This window comes from Lygodium microphyllum, chromosome 17, assembly GCF_053477565.2.
Source record: "Lygodium microphyllum isolate KBCC chromosome 17, Lygodium_microphyllum_v1.1.10, whole genome shotgun sequence".
Classification (NCBI taxonomy): domain Eukaryota; kingdom Viridiplantae; phylum Streptophyta; class Polypodiopsida; order Schizaeales; family Lygodiaceae; genus Lygodium; species Lygodium microphyllum.
The window spans coordinates 89,749,479-89,764,979 of NC_141151.1; positions in this window are offsets into that span (position 1 = coordinate 89,749,479).

A 15,501-nucleotide genomic window follows, 5' to 3' on the forward strand; every position below is an offset into this window, starting at 1 on the left:
AGAGAGTAGTGGCGAGGTCCGGTGCAACACCATGAGACGAGAAACACTTCGACATATGTTAATTTGTGGGTGGGTGGGTTGAGATTTTACATATGTTACTTTTTGTTGAGTTACAAGAGAAGAAATCCCTTCTCAAACAATTTAAGAAAGAAAAAAAGAATGATAACAAAAAAAAATTATTTGTTGTAACGTAGACAACCTTAGCCAATCCACCACTTGGAAGGTACTACCCAATCTATAGCATCAATACTAGAGGAGAGAGACAGCCTTTGAGACTTACCTACAATCTTGGAGCCTAAGATGGAGGCAATGATCGATGCATTGATACCCATGGATGTCGAGACTTTTGATCCGCTTAGAGATGTAGCATTCATACCATTATATGATGGGTGCCAAGTATCTCGCCTGAAGACACTACTTGCACTCCTAAGTGTGCAAGCAAAATATGGGTGGAGCGATGCAAGTGTGACCGAGTTGATCAGGTACCTTGTACATACGCTTTGTTGATTTCTTTTTGACACTATTATTAAAAACATTTGTGCTTTTTCAAGGTGTTTTATGATTTTTTTTAAGGTTACTGAAGTATCATATATTACCACTTGCAAATACCATGCCTGAGTCTCATGATGATGCACGACATGTTTTACGAAAGCTTGGCATGGACTACAACAGCATCCATGCATGTATCAACCATTGCATAGTGTTTCAAGGTGTTTTATGATTTTTTTCAGGTTACTGAAGTATCATATATTACCACTTGCAAATACCATGCCTGAGTCTCATGATGATGCACGACATGTTTTACGAAAGCTTGGCATGGACTACAACAGCATCCATGCATGTATCAACCATTGCATAGTGTTTCCAGGAGAATACGAGACCATGGAGACATGTCCAAAGTGTGATTCTCACAGGTATCGATAGGACTTGCAAGGGCAAACCATCCCTCAAAAAGTTCTTAGACACTTTCTGCTTATCCCCCGCATAAACCACATGTTTCGTACATCCGACATGGCGAGCTTGACAACGTGGCATGCGCAGAATAGGTCCATAGATGGAGTTCAAAGAATATCAGCAGATTCACATGCATGGAGCCACATTGACTCTATCTTCCCAGGCTTTGCCTGAGAGCCAAGGAATCTTTGGCTCGGTCTTGCAATGGATGGCGTGAACCCATTCGGTCTGTGCTCAACTTCTTAGTGTGTGGCCTATAGTCCTTGTCAAGTACAATATCCCTCCATGGCTTTCTACGAAGAAAGGACATCTCATCCTGAGCTTACTCGTCCCTGGCCTCTACAAAGTCAAAAATATGAACATGTATCTTCGTCCATTAGTCGCTGAGCTTAAGATTTTCTGGGAGGAGGGAGTCACCGTGCAAGATATGAGCAAGCACGATGGTCGACGGTCCGCGCCAATATTCGAGCCATTCTCATGTGGACGATGCATGACTTTCCGGGATCCGGAGAGTGCTTAGGTAAATAGGCTTCCATTCTCGTTGGTAATATCTATCATAGCTCGTTCAAGTTTGTATTCATCACTGGATAGAGATGTTGGAACATGTCTGGTTACCTCAAGTTATCATGCATGTCCATTGTGTGGGCCACAGTTAGACTCCCGAAGGTCACAAACCATGAAGAAGATGATATATTGAGGACACGTCGCTTTCTTACTAGAGGGTCATGAACTCAAGGAAGGTTTTCTTGGATGACCTCCAACACGAATGAATGCCGAAAGCTGGTATGAGCTGAAAATGCTTCACATGGAGTCACATCCAAATGGAATGCGATGGTTCTCAGTTTTCTACAAGTTGCCATATTGGACCCACTTACAGATCAACCACTTGTTGGATCCCATGGATATTTTCAAGAATGTGGGCAGCTTGCTATGGGACCACATCACAGGAAAGAGAGACACTATAGGGACACGAATGGATTTGAAGGAGGTAGGCAAGATGGACGCACTTTGGTTGTAGTTGAGTGCTGATGGTCACATGCAGCTACCTCACGCTCCTTGGGTTTTGTCCATTAAAGAAGAGTGCATTGTGAAGAAAATAGTCAAGTATATCCGCACTCCGATGGGTATGATGCATTCTCTCAGGTTTGCATTTTCTAAAGATGACCAATTGTCAGGGCTAAAATCCCATGATTGGCATAAGATATGTCAGGTCTGTACTACGAATGGATTGTAAGTGGCCTGCACATTTTGCTATTTGGAGTGTAGTCATTGTTCATAATGCTTTCTCATTTGTGGCAGTTTGTACTACTGATCGTGATCGCAGGATGTCTTACTCCAGAAATACGTGGGGCCATTTACACGTTGTTGACTTTAGTGCAATGGATCTCACAGAAGGAGATTAAGACGTCCTCTATTGAATCTGCGAGGCGGGGAGCAATGGAGATGGTCTGTCTCTTTGAGAAATACCTACCTACCAGCATGCTCATGATACAAATCCACCTTGTTGTGCATCTCGTAGATAAAGTGGAGCTTGCTGGACCTGTCTATACGCGATAGATGTTCTTCTTGGAGCGCTTCATGAAAACCCTGAAAGGCTCTGTGCGACAATGAGCTTGGCCAGAAGGTAGCATGGCTGAAGGTTGGTTAGTGTTTTAGGCGCTAGTGCATATTTCACAATGGCTACCAACCCAAACAACAGTATTCTATGGTCAGAAAAGGACGATCATAGACTTACCGGAGATATGGTGGTTGGAAATGGGTTAGAAAAAAGAATGGATGCTGCAATGGAGGAGAAAGTGAATCACTTTTTTATATTGCACCATGCCTCTATGGAGACATAGCTTGCCAGGTACCAGCAAGCTAGGCAAGATTGAGAGGAAGCACGATCTGAATTCTGACGTAGTACGTGCAATTGATCGATTCGATATCCCGAGGGCATGGAGGAGATGCCACGGTTTATGTCAATGCGATGGTTGTATGGAGCTTTGACCGTAGTGTCTCGAGAACGGGCAACGGTCTCAACCGAGGAGTGAGAATTCTTGAGGGGATGTAGTCCAAAGGTGATGATGTGTTTAGGATTTGTTGTATCTATATTTTATATGCGACAACTAATTGAGTGTTTCAATGTATAGTATAAAATATATAGTGCAACGTGGTCGTGCGGACGACATTTTCGCGTGGAGTGTATTGACAAAATGCACTCCACAACAGACTGTGGTATCATGGCAAGGCTTGAGCAGGAGAGCCGATGATGAGCAACGGATCCAAACACGGTTTTAGATGAGATGGAGTATTTTGGAAACTTAAAAAGTATTGTTACGATGGATTACCTAAGCTTCTCCATGATACTATTTGATGTGCAGTGGTTCAAAGTGGTACTTAAAGGAGCTGGAGCAACAGTTCGACGAGGTTCATCTGGATTTCTCGAAATAGATTTTAAAAAAAAGGACTGATTTGCACGACACCTTTGTGTTTTCAGCCCATTGTGAACAGGTACATGAACTCATTTTTTTGTTAATTGTATTACGACATGGTACATGTCACAATAATTAAATCCCTCTTGTACGTGTTTGTGAATAGGTAATCTTCTATCCAAACCCCTGACAACCTCGATGGTGGTATGTTATATCTTCATCAGTTCCCCGAAGTGCGAGAGTATATGATCAAAGCGATGTTTCGAGCATAGATGAGGACAATATGAAAATAGACGGGTCGATATTGCAAGGGGTGGAGGCCACTGAAAGTTTGGAGCATGTAGAGGAGTCAACATCGGATAACAATGATGGAAATACAAGAGTCCAAGAAATCTTTGAGAACGAGGTGGACTCTGTTGAGATGGCAAGCTTAACATGTGCGGACATTGATGATGGACCGCTTGGCTAGATGGGTCCGCATGTCTACACTTAGCACGTTGGTGGTCATTATGATAATCACATGGCCACTGACTTATCACTTATTATATTTAGTTTGTTACACCTACCTACAGCTGGTAAAGACATATAGTGCCAGTCGATTAGTGTAGTCAGTTATGCACTGTTTGACTTAGTAGATCACTTTCCTTTATGTTATATCTTATCTATGCTTTGTGTACATTGTATAGTGTGTGGAAGAAGAAAAAAAAATCAGCAAGAAAAAGTTTTGGCCTCCATTCCTCTTCTTGTGTTCTTGAGTGAGCTTCCTCTTGTATATACAGTGTGTGTTTGGCGCAGCAGCTCAAGCAAATCCTCCCACCACACGATTCTTGACATGGTATCAGAGCTGCACCATTGAGAGAGGCTGATTTTGAAGGTTGAAGCAAAGGAGAAGAAGCAAGGTTTGAGCAAGCAAGCAATGGGTAAGAATCTCTCCCATTCTTTCACTCTCTCTCTTGGATAGTGCCTATGGAGGCACCGAAAGCAGGGTCGAGTAAAAATCTTGGATTGCTGTGAGATTTGGTGTGCGAGAAGATCACTGTATATTCTATAGATAATCCCTTTATGGCTTACTCGTAGTTTTTTGAGGCCGTTTCAGGCCCCCTTTTAGAGCCGCAAGGTTGAGAACAAGAGTTTCAGGGTCCGCTGTGATTTCGACTGTATTGACTAAAAGTGGGTGCATAGGTTACACATTGCGAATCTGTAATTTTTGAGGTATTTGTAGGAAGCAAACATAAGGTTTATCTGCAAACATATTGCAGATTACATGTACTATTAAGAAATCAGTGAAAAGGGTTGCTTGGTGTATTGCTATGCACGTGTTGTGAAAGATTGCAGAAGACTAGCTTGCTGTGTTATATCCTTGTTTGTGATAATGGCAGAGAATAGTGGAAATCCCATTATTGAGAAGCTTGACAAGAACAACTACCCTTCATGGAAGTTCCGTCTGACAAACTTCCTCATTGGAAAGGGCCTTTATGAATTTGTTTCAAGTAAAGAAAAGGAGCTAGAGCTGGGTATCCCTCCGACTGCAGATGAATTAAAAGCATGGAAAGAATGGAATGCGAAAGACAAAAAGGTGATGTATTGGTTATCTGCAGTCATTGATAATACGATGTTGAGACATATTAGGAATGCTGAAACTTCACATGCAGCTTGGACAATTTTTAAGAGCATGTTTTCAGTAAATACAAAGGCACGAAAGATTCAACTCAAGCAAGAGTTGAATGCCTTGAAGAAAGGAAAAATGTATGTCAATGAGTATGTGTTGAAGTTGAGGAGCATTGCAGATGCTTTATGCAATGCCAGATGATGATGATTTGGTTTCATCCACTCTGAGTGGCCTTAATAATGAGAAGGCATGGAAATCATTTGTTACTTCAGTATATGTACAGAAGCCATTTCCAGATTTTGATGAGCTGATCTCTCTCATGATTACTGAAGAGATCAATATGCAGGGTGAGGACTCATGGGCTTCTTGAGGACTCATGGGATAAAGAGGCAATTTACTTGGAGGTATACCACACAGCAAAATGGCGTTCCACAAAGAAAAAATAGGCATATTGGAGAATTTGCACGGGCATTAATGGCTGAAAAGAATATGCCCAAATATTTTTGGTCTAAGGCTGTCCATACTGCTGTCTACATTATGAACAGAACTCCCACAACTGCAGTTCATGGGATTACTCCTGAAGAATGCTTTACTAGCAAGAAGCCTGATGTATCGCACTTGAAGGTATTTGGCTATGTTGCATACGTTCATGTGCCAGATGAGCTACGGAAAAAGCTTGATCCAAAGGCTGAAAAATGTGTTTTTATTTGGCAGTCTTTAGAGCGGAAAGGGTGTCGCTGTTATAACCTTGTCACAGGTGAGTTCAGAGTGAGCAGGGATGTTATCTTTGATGAGATGGGTAGCTAGTATGCACCTACTGGTGATGTATTAGATGATGATAATGATTAGGATAGCTATGTGTAGAAAGATAAACAAGAATCATGGAGTCTTAGTGGACCAGAAACATCATCTGGTACTACACCTAGAGTGAGCCCTTGCTCTGGGAGACTAAGGAGTAGCCCCACATCTTCAGGTGGATCTATAAGTGTTGCAGGGAAGGACAAAGGAAAGAAGAAAGTGCTAGATGGTAATGATACATCTACTAGTCATTTGGGATTTGATGGAGATTCTAGTGCTTCAGAAAGTTTGAATGATGAGCTTGGCATTCCTTCAGTGAGGACAGCAAGTGTACAGAGAGCTCATAGTAATGTAAAGGCTCCATTGAGTGATCCGGTGGTACGCAGATCTAACAGGGTCATATACTCTGTTAAAAGATTTGGTTTTAAAGGTTATACAGCTCACCATTATGCTTATATGGTGAAACTAGTTGAGGATGTTGAGCCCACTTGTTTTGAGCATGTTGTTGGCCATTCTCATTGGGATGCAGCAATGAATGAGGAGATGGCTGCATTAAAAGCCAATAAGACTTGGGATTTGGTATTCTTACCTAAGGGTAAGAAAGCTATTGGCTGTAAGTGGGTTTACAAAGTTAAGCATAATGCAGACGGTTCAGTTAGCACGTATAAGGCTAGGTTGGTTGCAAAAGGCTATGCTCAAATATATGGCATAGATTATGATGATACATTCAGTCGAGTTGCTAGGATGGCAACTATTACGTGTATGATTGCCTTGGCAGTAGCCAAAGGTTGGAGTTTGCAGAAAATGGATGTTAAGAATGCCTTCTTGCATGGTGAATTGCAAGGAAAAGTATATATGGAGTAGCCAGCAGGTTATGAGGTTTTAGAGCATCCCACATATGTGTGTAGGTTAAAAAAAGCGCTCTATGGACTAAAGCAAGCACCTAGAGCATGGTCTGACAAGATTGGAGAGTATCTTGTCAATATTGGATTTTGTACTTTTGATGCTGATCACTCACTTTATGTGAGAAAGGGAGATGTAGGGTTGGTCATCATAGTCATCTATGTGGATTACTTGATTATTATAGGTGACAGTGACAATGGGATTGTTGAAGTTAAGGACTTCTTGAAGAAGATGTTTGAGATGAAAGATTTGGGTGAGCTGAGATACTTTCTTGGTATTGAGGCGATCAGATGTGATGATGGTATATGGCTATCCCAAAGGCAGTATGGCTTGGATATGTTATCCAAGTATGGTATGACAGTATGTAAGCCTCTTTCAGTACCATTCGAGCAAAATGTGAAGCTGAGTGTTGATGTTGGAGATGAGATAGAAAACCCTACTATATTCAGGAGAATAGTAGGGAGTTTGATTTACATGACTATCACAAGGCCAAACTTGAGCTATGTTGTTGGCCTTGTCAATCAATTTATGAAGATGCCTAAAAAGCCTCATTTGGATGCAGTTAGACGTATATTGAGGTCTATGAAGTCCACTTTACATTATGGAATTTTTTATGAGACAGGTAAGGACGTACAAATCTTTGGATACACAGATGCAGATTAGGTTGGTAGCATGCCAGATAGAAGATCTACAAGTGGATTCATGTTTTCCCTTGGTAGTGCAGCAGTTACATGACGCAACAAAAAACAACCTACAGTTGCTTTATCGAGTACAGAGGCTGAGTACAGAGGTGCTACTATGGCAGCATGTGAGGTGGTATGGCTGAAAAAGTTATTAGGTGATTTGGACGCATAGGGAGATGGTCCAATTGTCATTCATTGTGACAACATGAGCAGCATATATCTAGCTAGGAATCCAGTGTTCCATGCCAGGACAAAACACATTGAGGTGCACTACCACTTTGTGAGAGAGAAGGTACTTGTAGGAGAGATTGACTTAGTATATGTCAGCACACAGGATCAAATAGCTAACATTTTCACAAAGGCATTGGGCGCAGAGAAGCTTCGAAAGTTTCAAAGCTTACTTGGAGTTGCAGAGATAGAGTTGAGCTTGAGGGGGAGTGTTGAGATGGCAAGCTCAACACGTGCGGACATTGATGATGGACCGCCTCGCTAGATGGGTCCACACGTTGTTATGCAAGCAGTGATTGAGAGTAAGCCTCACTCACAATCTGATAACGAGACGTTAAAAGGAGTGCCGGTTGGGATAATTGACTTTGTTGGATGCACAACACAACTTGAAAAATTCAAATATTTGATAATATACCACGAAGAACAAAACAATAAAGAACTGCCTCTTGTAGCTCAAACAATTAAAACCCTAATCCGGGTAGAGCATCACACAACCACAACTCAATAAAAAAAATCCAACTATTTGAAAACAAACCAAGTGAAAAAATATTCTTGTACCTTAACAACCATGATCCGATGCTCGGCGCTTCGACATCCAAAAGCTCCAACTTTCAAATTAGCATGACAAGAGCTCACTCTAGCATGCAACCCTCCACTCTCCTCTCTCACAAAATACAATTGTAATCAAGGGGGAAGGCCCTTAACTCTCCATTCTCATCTCCTTATATAGTTTTCTATCAACACTCACACACATTAGTCTTTTTGCTTTCAGCTTTTGGCTTTTGCTTTTCTACTGCTTTTCACTATTTTCGTTTTTTCTGCTTTATGCCTGTTTGCAACTTGTTTGGATCATAACTTCATCATTTGAACTCCGAATATAGTCTTTTGGATACTCAAAACGATCAGAACACATCTGATCGGCAAGCTAGCACGGGCAGAATTACAAAAATCGGTCAAAATCGGAAAAAAATATTGATTTTTGTAAATCGCATCATTTTTTCTCCATCTTTTATCTTCGACGACTTATTCCCTTCTTTGGCCTATTGTTCTTGTAATTGCACACACTTTCAGTACACATGTCCTCTTTTTTAAAAAAAATACTCGCTGACGATGTAAAACGTATGATCTTTTTCTTTGATCCTTGAGTCTTCAAAATAAATATTCTTTAGATATGAACGTGTTTTTTTAATGCAGTGTGCCCCAGCAGGAATATGGTTTTTTGAAATGAACTCTGTGCCCAATCATTCATGATTTGGAAAAATATGCAATGTTGGATCCATAATATGCAATCAATCAATCGATGCTACACACAAGAATAATGTATGCATTGAAGAAATTGTGCCTAGTCTATCTACATGTGATCGTGCATCATGCAAAATGCAAACAAAATTTCTTGATTAATTTAAAATTCCTTATCCTCACCTCTTAACTCTCATAAAAAAGATATGATATACTCCGCTCCACCCATCCAAAATCTCACAATCACTCTAGAAAATGATGGTCCTCAAGATATTGACCAAATATGAACAACCCTTCTCATAATCGATGATGTCCTTCACGACCCTCTAACTCACCCAAACACCTTACATTCTCAACTAGAGATTCCTAACTTTGTGATGAACATCCAAAATGGTGCGTGCAAGAAATGTGCGTGCTCAATGAGACAGGTGCTCTCTTATGTGCGTGTGCATCTAAAATTCACTACATATAGCTACAGCGAACCTCATGCCTGTTGAGAATCAGAGTTTGCAATAGTAGAATGTGTGCACAAGAGGGAGAGAACCCATAGGCTCTTTATATAGCCCTTTGCCAGCTAGGGTTATTTGAGTAGCTAGGAGACAGCATCAACAATTGTCAAAATATAAGTTAGGTTTAAAAGTATATAGGTCTTTTACCAAGTCATATTCTTTGATAGGATCCATGGGCTTTTCTAGCCTACTGGGGAATGGGGCTACAAAACATTCCCCCTCAAGCTCAACTATATCTTTGCAACTCCAAGTAAGCTTCGAAACTTTTGAAGCTTCTCTGTACCCAATGCCTTCGTGAAGATGTCAGCTATCTGATCCTGTGTGCTGCATATACCAAGTCAATCTTACCTGCTAGTACCTTCTCTCTCACAAAGTGGTAGTGTACCTCAATATGTTTTGTCCTGGCATGGAACACTGGGTTCCTAGCCAACTGTATACTGCTCATGTTGTCACAATAAATGAGAACTGGACCTTCCACCTGCACACCCAAGTCAGCCAATAACTTTTGCAACCATACTACCTCACATGCTGCAACAACAGCACCTCTATACTTAGCCTCTGTACTCGACAAAGCAACTGTAGATTGCTTTTTGCTACTCCAAGCAACTGCTGCACTACCAAGAGAGAACATGTATCCGCTGGTAGATCTTCTATCAGACATACTACCAGCCCAATCTGCATCTGTGTATCCAAACACCTGTACATCTGTACCTGCCTCATAGAAAAGTCCATAATGTAATGTGGACTTCACATATCTCAATATGCATCTAACTACATCCAAATGTGGCTTTCTAGGTACTTGCATATACTGACTCACAAGACCAACAGTGTAGCTCAAGTTTGGCCTTGTAATGGTCATGTAGATCAAACTCCCCACTCTCCTCCTGAACATAGTAGCATCTTCTATCTCATCCCCAACATCAGCACTCAACTTTACATTCTGCTCCAATGGGACTGAAAGTGGTTTACATGCTATCATACCATACTTGGACAACATATCCAAGCCATACTGTCTTTGGGACAGCCATATACCATCATCACATCTGATCACCTCAATGCCAAGGAAGTACCTTAGCTCACCTAAATCCTTCATCTCAAACTTCTTCTTCAAAAAGTCCTTGACTTCAGCAATCCCACTATCACCATCACCTGTAATAATCAAGTCATCCACATAGATGACTATGATGACCAAACCTGTATCTCCCTTTCTCACATAAAGTGAGTGATCAACATCAGAAACATAAAAGCCAATATTGACAAGATACTCTCTGATCTTGTCAGACCATGCTCTAGGTGCTTGCTTGAGCCCATAGAGCGCCTTCTTCAACCTGCATACATACGTGGGATGCTCTAAATCTTCATAGTCTGCTGGTTGATCCATATACACTTCCTCCTGCAAATCACCATGCAAGAAGGCATTTTTCACATCCATTTGCTGCAACCTCCAACCTTTGGCTGCTGCCAAAACAATCACACATCTGACAGTTGTCATCCTAGCAACTGGACTGAAGGTTTCATCATAATCTATGCCATATGCTAGGCATAGTCTTTTGCAACCAGCCTAGGTTTGTACCTACTAATAAAACCATCTGCATTGTGCTTAATCTTATAAACCCACTTACATCCAATAGCTTTCTTGTCCTTCGGCAATGATACTAGATCCCAAGTCTTATTGGCCTCTAATGCAGCCATCTCCTCATCCATTGCTACATCCCAATAAGCATGACCAATAGCTTCCTCAAAACATGTGGCCTCAACATCCTCAACTAGTTTCACCATATAAGCATAATGGTGAGCTGCATAACCTTCAAAACCAAATCTTTTAACAGGGTATCTGACCCTGCTAGATCTGCGTACCACCGGATCACTCAATGGAGCCTTTACATTATTATGAGCTCTCTGTACACCTGGTGTCCTCACTGAAGGAATGCCAAGCTCATATCCAAGCTCTCTAAGACACTGGAGTCTCCATCAAGAACTACATCAATGCCTTCTGACACTTTATTCTTTCCTTTGTCTTTACTTGTAGTGCTACTAGATGCACCTGAAGATATAGAGCTACTCCTTAGTCTCCTAGACCAAGGACTACCAGATGATGTCTCTGGTCCACTAAGAGTCTGTGATTCTTGCTTTTCATCCTGCACATGAGTGTCATGATCATTATCATCATCTAATGCATCACCACTAGATGTATACCAACTGCTCATTTCATCAAAGATGACATCCCTGCTCACTCTGAACTTACATGTGACAGGGTTAGAACAGCGATACCCTTTCTGCTCTAAAGAGTATCCAATAAAGACACACTTCTCAGCCTTTGGATCTAGTTTCTTCTGCAACTCATCTGGCACATGAACATACACAATGCAGCCAAACACTTTCAAGTGTGAGACATCAGGCTTCTTACCTATAAAACATTCTTTGGGGGTCATACCATGAACTGCAGCTGTGGGAGTTCTGTTCATAATATAACCAGCAGCATGAACAGCCTCAGACCAAAAATGCTTAGGCATATTCTTTTCAGCCATCAAGGCACGTGCAATTTCTGCAATATGCTTGTTTTTCCTTTCTGCAACCCCATTTTGCTGTGGAGTATATCTGCATGTGAACTGTCTCTTTATCCCATGAGACCTCAGAAAAACACTGAACTCATTCAACAGGTACTCTCCCCCTCCATCTGACCTCAAGCACTTCACTTGCAAGCCTGTTTCTCTTTCAACTGCAGCCTTGAAAGTTCTAAAGTGCTCAAACACTTCACTTTTTTCCTTCATAAAATGTACCCACAGCTTTCTAGAACAATCATCAATGAATGTGACAAAGTATGAACTGCCTCCAAGAGATATATTTTGTGTAGGCCCTCAAATGTCTGTATGCACAACATCAAGGATATTTCTGCTTACATCTCTGTCATGTGAAAAGGGTTGTCTTGCCTGCTTACCAAATTGATATGCTTCGCATACCTTATGAAATTCTGCAACTCTAAATGTAGGCAAACCTGTAACCAACCCTTTGGACTGCATTAATTTCAGCCTTTGTACATTTGCATGTCCAATGCGTTTGTGCCAAATTTCAATATCTGCAACAACACCTTTTCCTTTAGCATACATAGCAGCATTCATAGTAGGAATTCTAGCATCCAGAGTAAACATACGTCCAACTCTACTTCCCTTTGCTACCAACCTGTACTTGTCATTGAAGTCTTCTACAAAGCAGCCCTTTGCATTAAATTTGACTTGCAGCCCTTGCTCTACCATTTGACCGATTTTGAGAGCCGCAAACTTGCTGAAAATGAGATGACCATGAATGTATATGACCAAGAAATGCTAGCCATCCTTCATGCCATTAAGAAATGGAACCACTACTTGTATAGCAGCAGATTTAGGGTCAAGAGCGACCATAGGGTCCTCAAATACTTCCTCTCTCAGCCTAATCTTACCCCCAAACAATGCAGATGGGTAAAGTTTCAACCATCATGGAACTTCATAGTGATTGGATAGAAGAGCTTCACGAGGCCTATTGTTTAGATGCCGATTTCAGCCACATTTTCCAAAAATTACAGCAAGGGCATGTAGAAAAAAACTCTCCATATCAGCTTAATAACGGTCTCTTATGGTTTCAGGGCAGGATTGCCATCCCATACACTTCTCCATTCAAGCAAAAGATCATGCAAGAGATGCATTCTTCACCTACAGCTGGTCATTTGGGCATATTTAAAACTTATGAAAAATTTGCTAAAAGCTTTCATTGGAAGGGCCTATGGAAGGATGTAAAAGATTTTGTCTTGAGCTGCGTGCCATGTCAGCAAAACAAGGACAGCACATTAAAACTAGGTGGTTTACTGCAGCCATTGCGTATTCTCGAAGGCAAGTGGACACACATTACTATGCACTTCATAACTGGCCTATCGGTGACCAAGAAGGGCTGGAACAACATCTATGTAGTTGTGGACAAACTCATCAAGGAAGCCCATTTCATTCCTACAAAGACTCAATATAATGCTTCCCAAGTAGCCAGCCAATTCATGGAACATGTTTTCAAATTACATGGCTTACCACAAGTCATTGTGCATGACCGAGATGCTGAATTCATGAGCAACTTTTGGCAAGCAGTCTTCACCTCTATGGGCACTTAGTTAGCCCCTTTCACTACTTACCATCCACAGACTAATGGCCAGACAGAGAGGGTTAACAAGTGGCTAGAAACTTACTTGACGCATTTCTATTATAATGTGCAGAATGCTTGGAACTCATGGTTGCATCTGGCTGAGTTTGCGTATAACAACTCTACACACTCTAGCATTGGAGTTTCACCCTTCGAGGCATTGTACGGACATTGTTGTGGCACTCCCCACGGTTATCTTCAATGATAAAATAAACCCACAAAGCAAGGAGGAATTGGATAGAATGCAGGCCTTACTTCGATAGTGCAAAGTCAACTTGAAGAAAACTTAGGATCAAATGAAGCTTTATGCTGATGACAAAAGAAGGGATGTTAAATTCCAAGAAGGGGATTTGGTGCTTTTGAAGGTGCCCAAGTCTAGATATGCCACCCTTAAGGATGGGTCAAGCAATAAGTTGGCTCACAAGTTCTATGGGCCATACAGAATTGTCAAAAGAGTGGGAGACTTGGCATATCGGTTAGCATTACCCCCATCCACAAAGATTCATAATGTCTTCCATGTGAGTCAATCGAAGCCCTTCATTGGATCATCAGTGGATTATGCTAAGGAGTTACCACCGATAGATGAAGAAGGCATCATTCAATACATACCCGAGCAAATCATAGGACAAAGGGAAAAGAAGCTTCGCTCTCACTCCATCATGGAATTCTTGATTAAGTGGCAAGGTTTACCACTTGAGGAAGCTTCTTGGAGGCCAACTTCAGTTTTGAAAGAGTTTCCATACCTATTAGAAGCAAATTTGGCTGAAATCTAGCTAACTATGGCCCTGTTTTCTCTCAGATTGACTACAGACAGCTCTCTGTTTCAGAGCAGATTTCATTCTATACTATGGACAGCAATGAAAACCATACATGGGCTGAAAGTACTCCTCGAGAGCTCCGTTGTCGTAGAGTTCATGCAAGAGCTGCAGAACACGGGGTTCAAGATACAGCAAGGAAAGAGGCTAACAAGAAAATCTCAAATTTTTTTAAATGCCAAAGATCACTATATTGCTTGTCAAATTCGTAGAGTTACAACAAAGAAATTGAGCAAGCATATGTTCTTTATATGCTGTCATGAACAGTTTTGGTATCTCAACAAGTGAGCCTCACCTTGGTAACCAAAGATCTGTCAAATGGAGAAACCTTGTCAAAACTTTTTTGAAAAAAAATCACAGTATGAAAGCTTTACCCTTCTACTTTATTTCTGCTTCCCTATCTCCACTCTTCTTTAGGTGTTAATAGAGATTAGGGTGATCTGTAAGTAAGCTGGACAGAATGTTTCTCCTTCTACAAGCTCTGTTTCATCCTCATCAACAATTGCAGCCTTTTACCACACTACATTTGAGCAGAATTGGAGATGGATTTCACACGACTCAGCAGAACGTAGCACATCCAGTTCTTCAAAAACAATAGATGGTCAAAAGCAGCAGCTAACTCCCTGGGCAAGTTGATTATGTCAGACAAACAAGGTTTCCATAGTCAATCTTTGAGTAAATATTGGCAAGACGGCTCTCACAAGAACATCTTCCTCTCATCTTGGATAATGTCGTGTTGTTGAAGGTCTATGGTACAGCAGCTGGAGAAGGTGGACCCGAGCTAGATGACACACGAAGAGAAGCTAGCATTCTAGATCAACGTTTACAATGCCCTTATGATGCATGTAAGGCACTGAGCCTCCGTGACAAAACCTGTTTCTTGCGCCATGTGCTGCATCACAAATCTTTGAAGTACTTGTTTGCAGGCATATCTTGTGTATGGGATTCCCTAGAACCATCTCAAACGTGTTGCTTTGCTGCCTCAATTGCACTTGTTGCATCATCCAAACTCTCTGTCCAGTTCAATCCGGTTGATTCCATTGATTCCTCAGTGAGTCTCAGCATCGAAAAGCCACCTTCAGCTATGTGATGGAGAAGAAATCCAGAACTCTCCTTCCGTTCAGGAAGGCTACCCACTAATGAAGAATAAGGCCCCTCAGAGAGAGCTCCAAGCGATGGTGTCCGTGA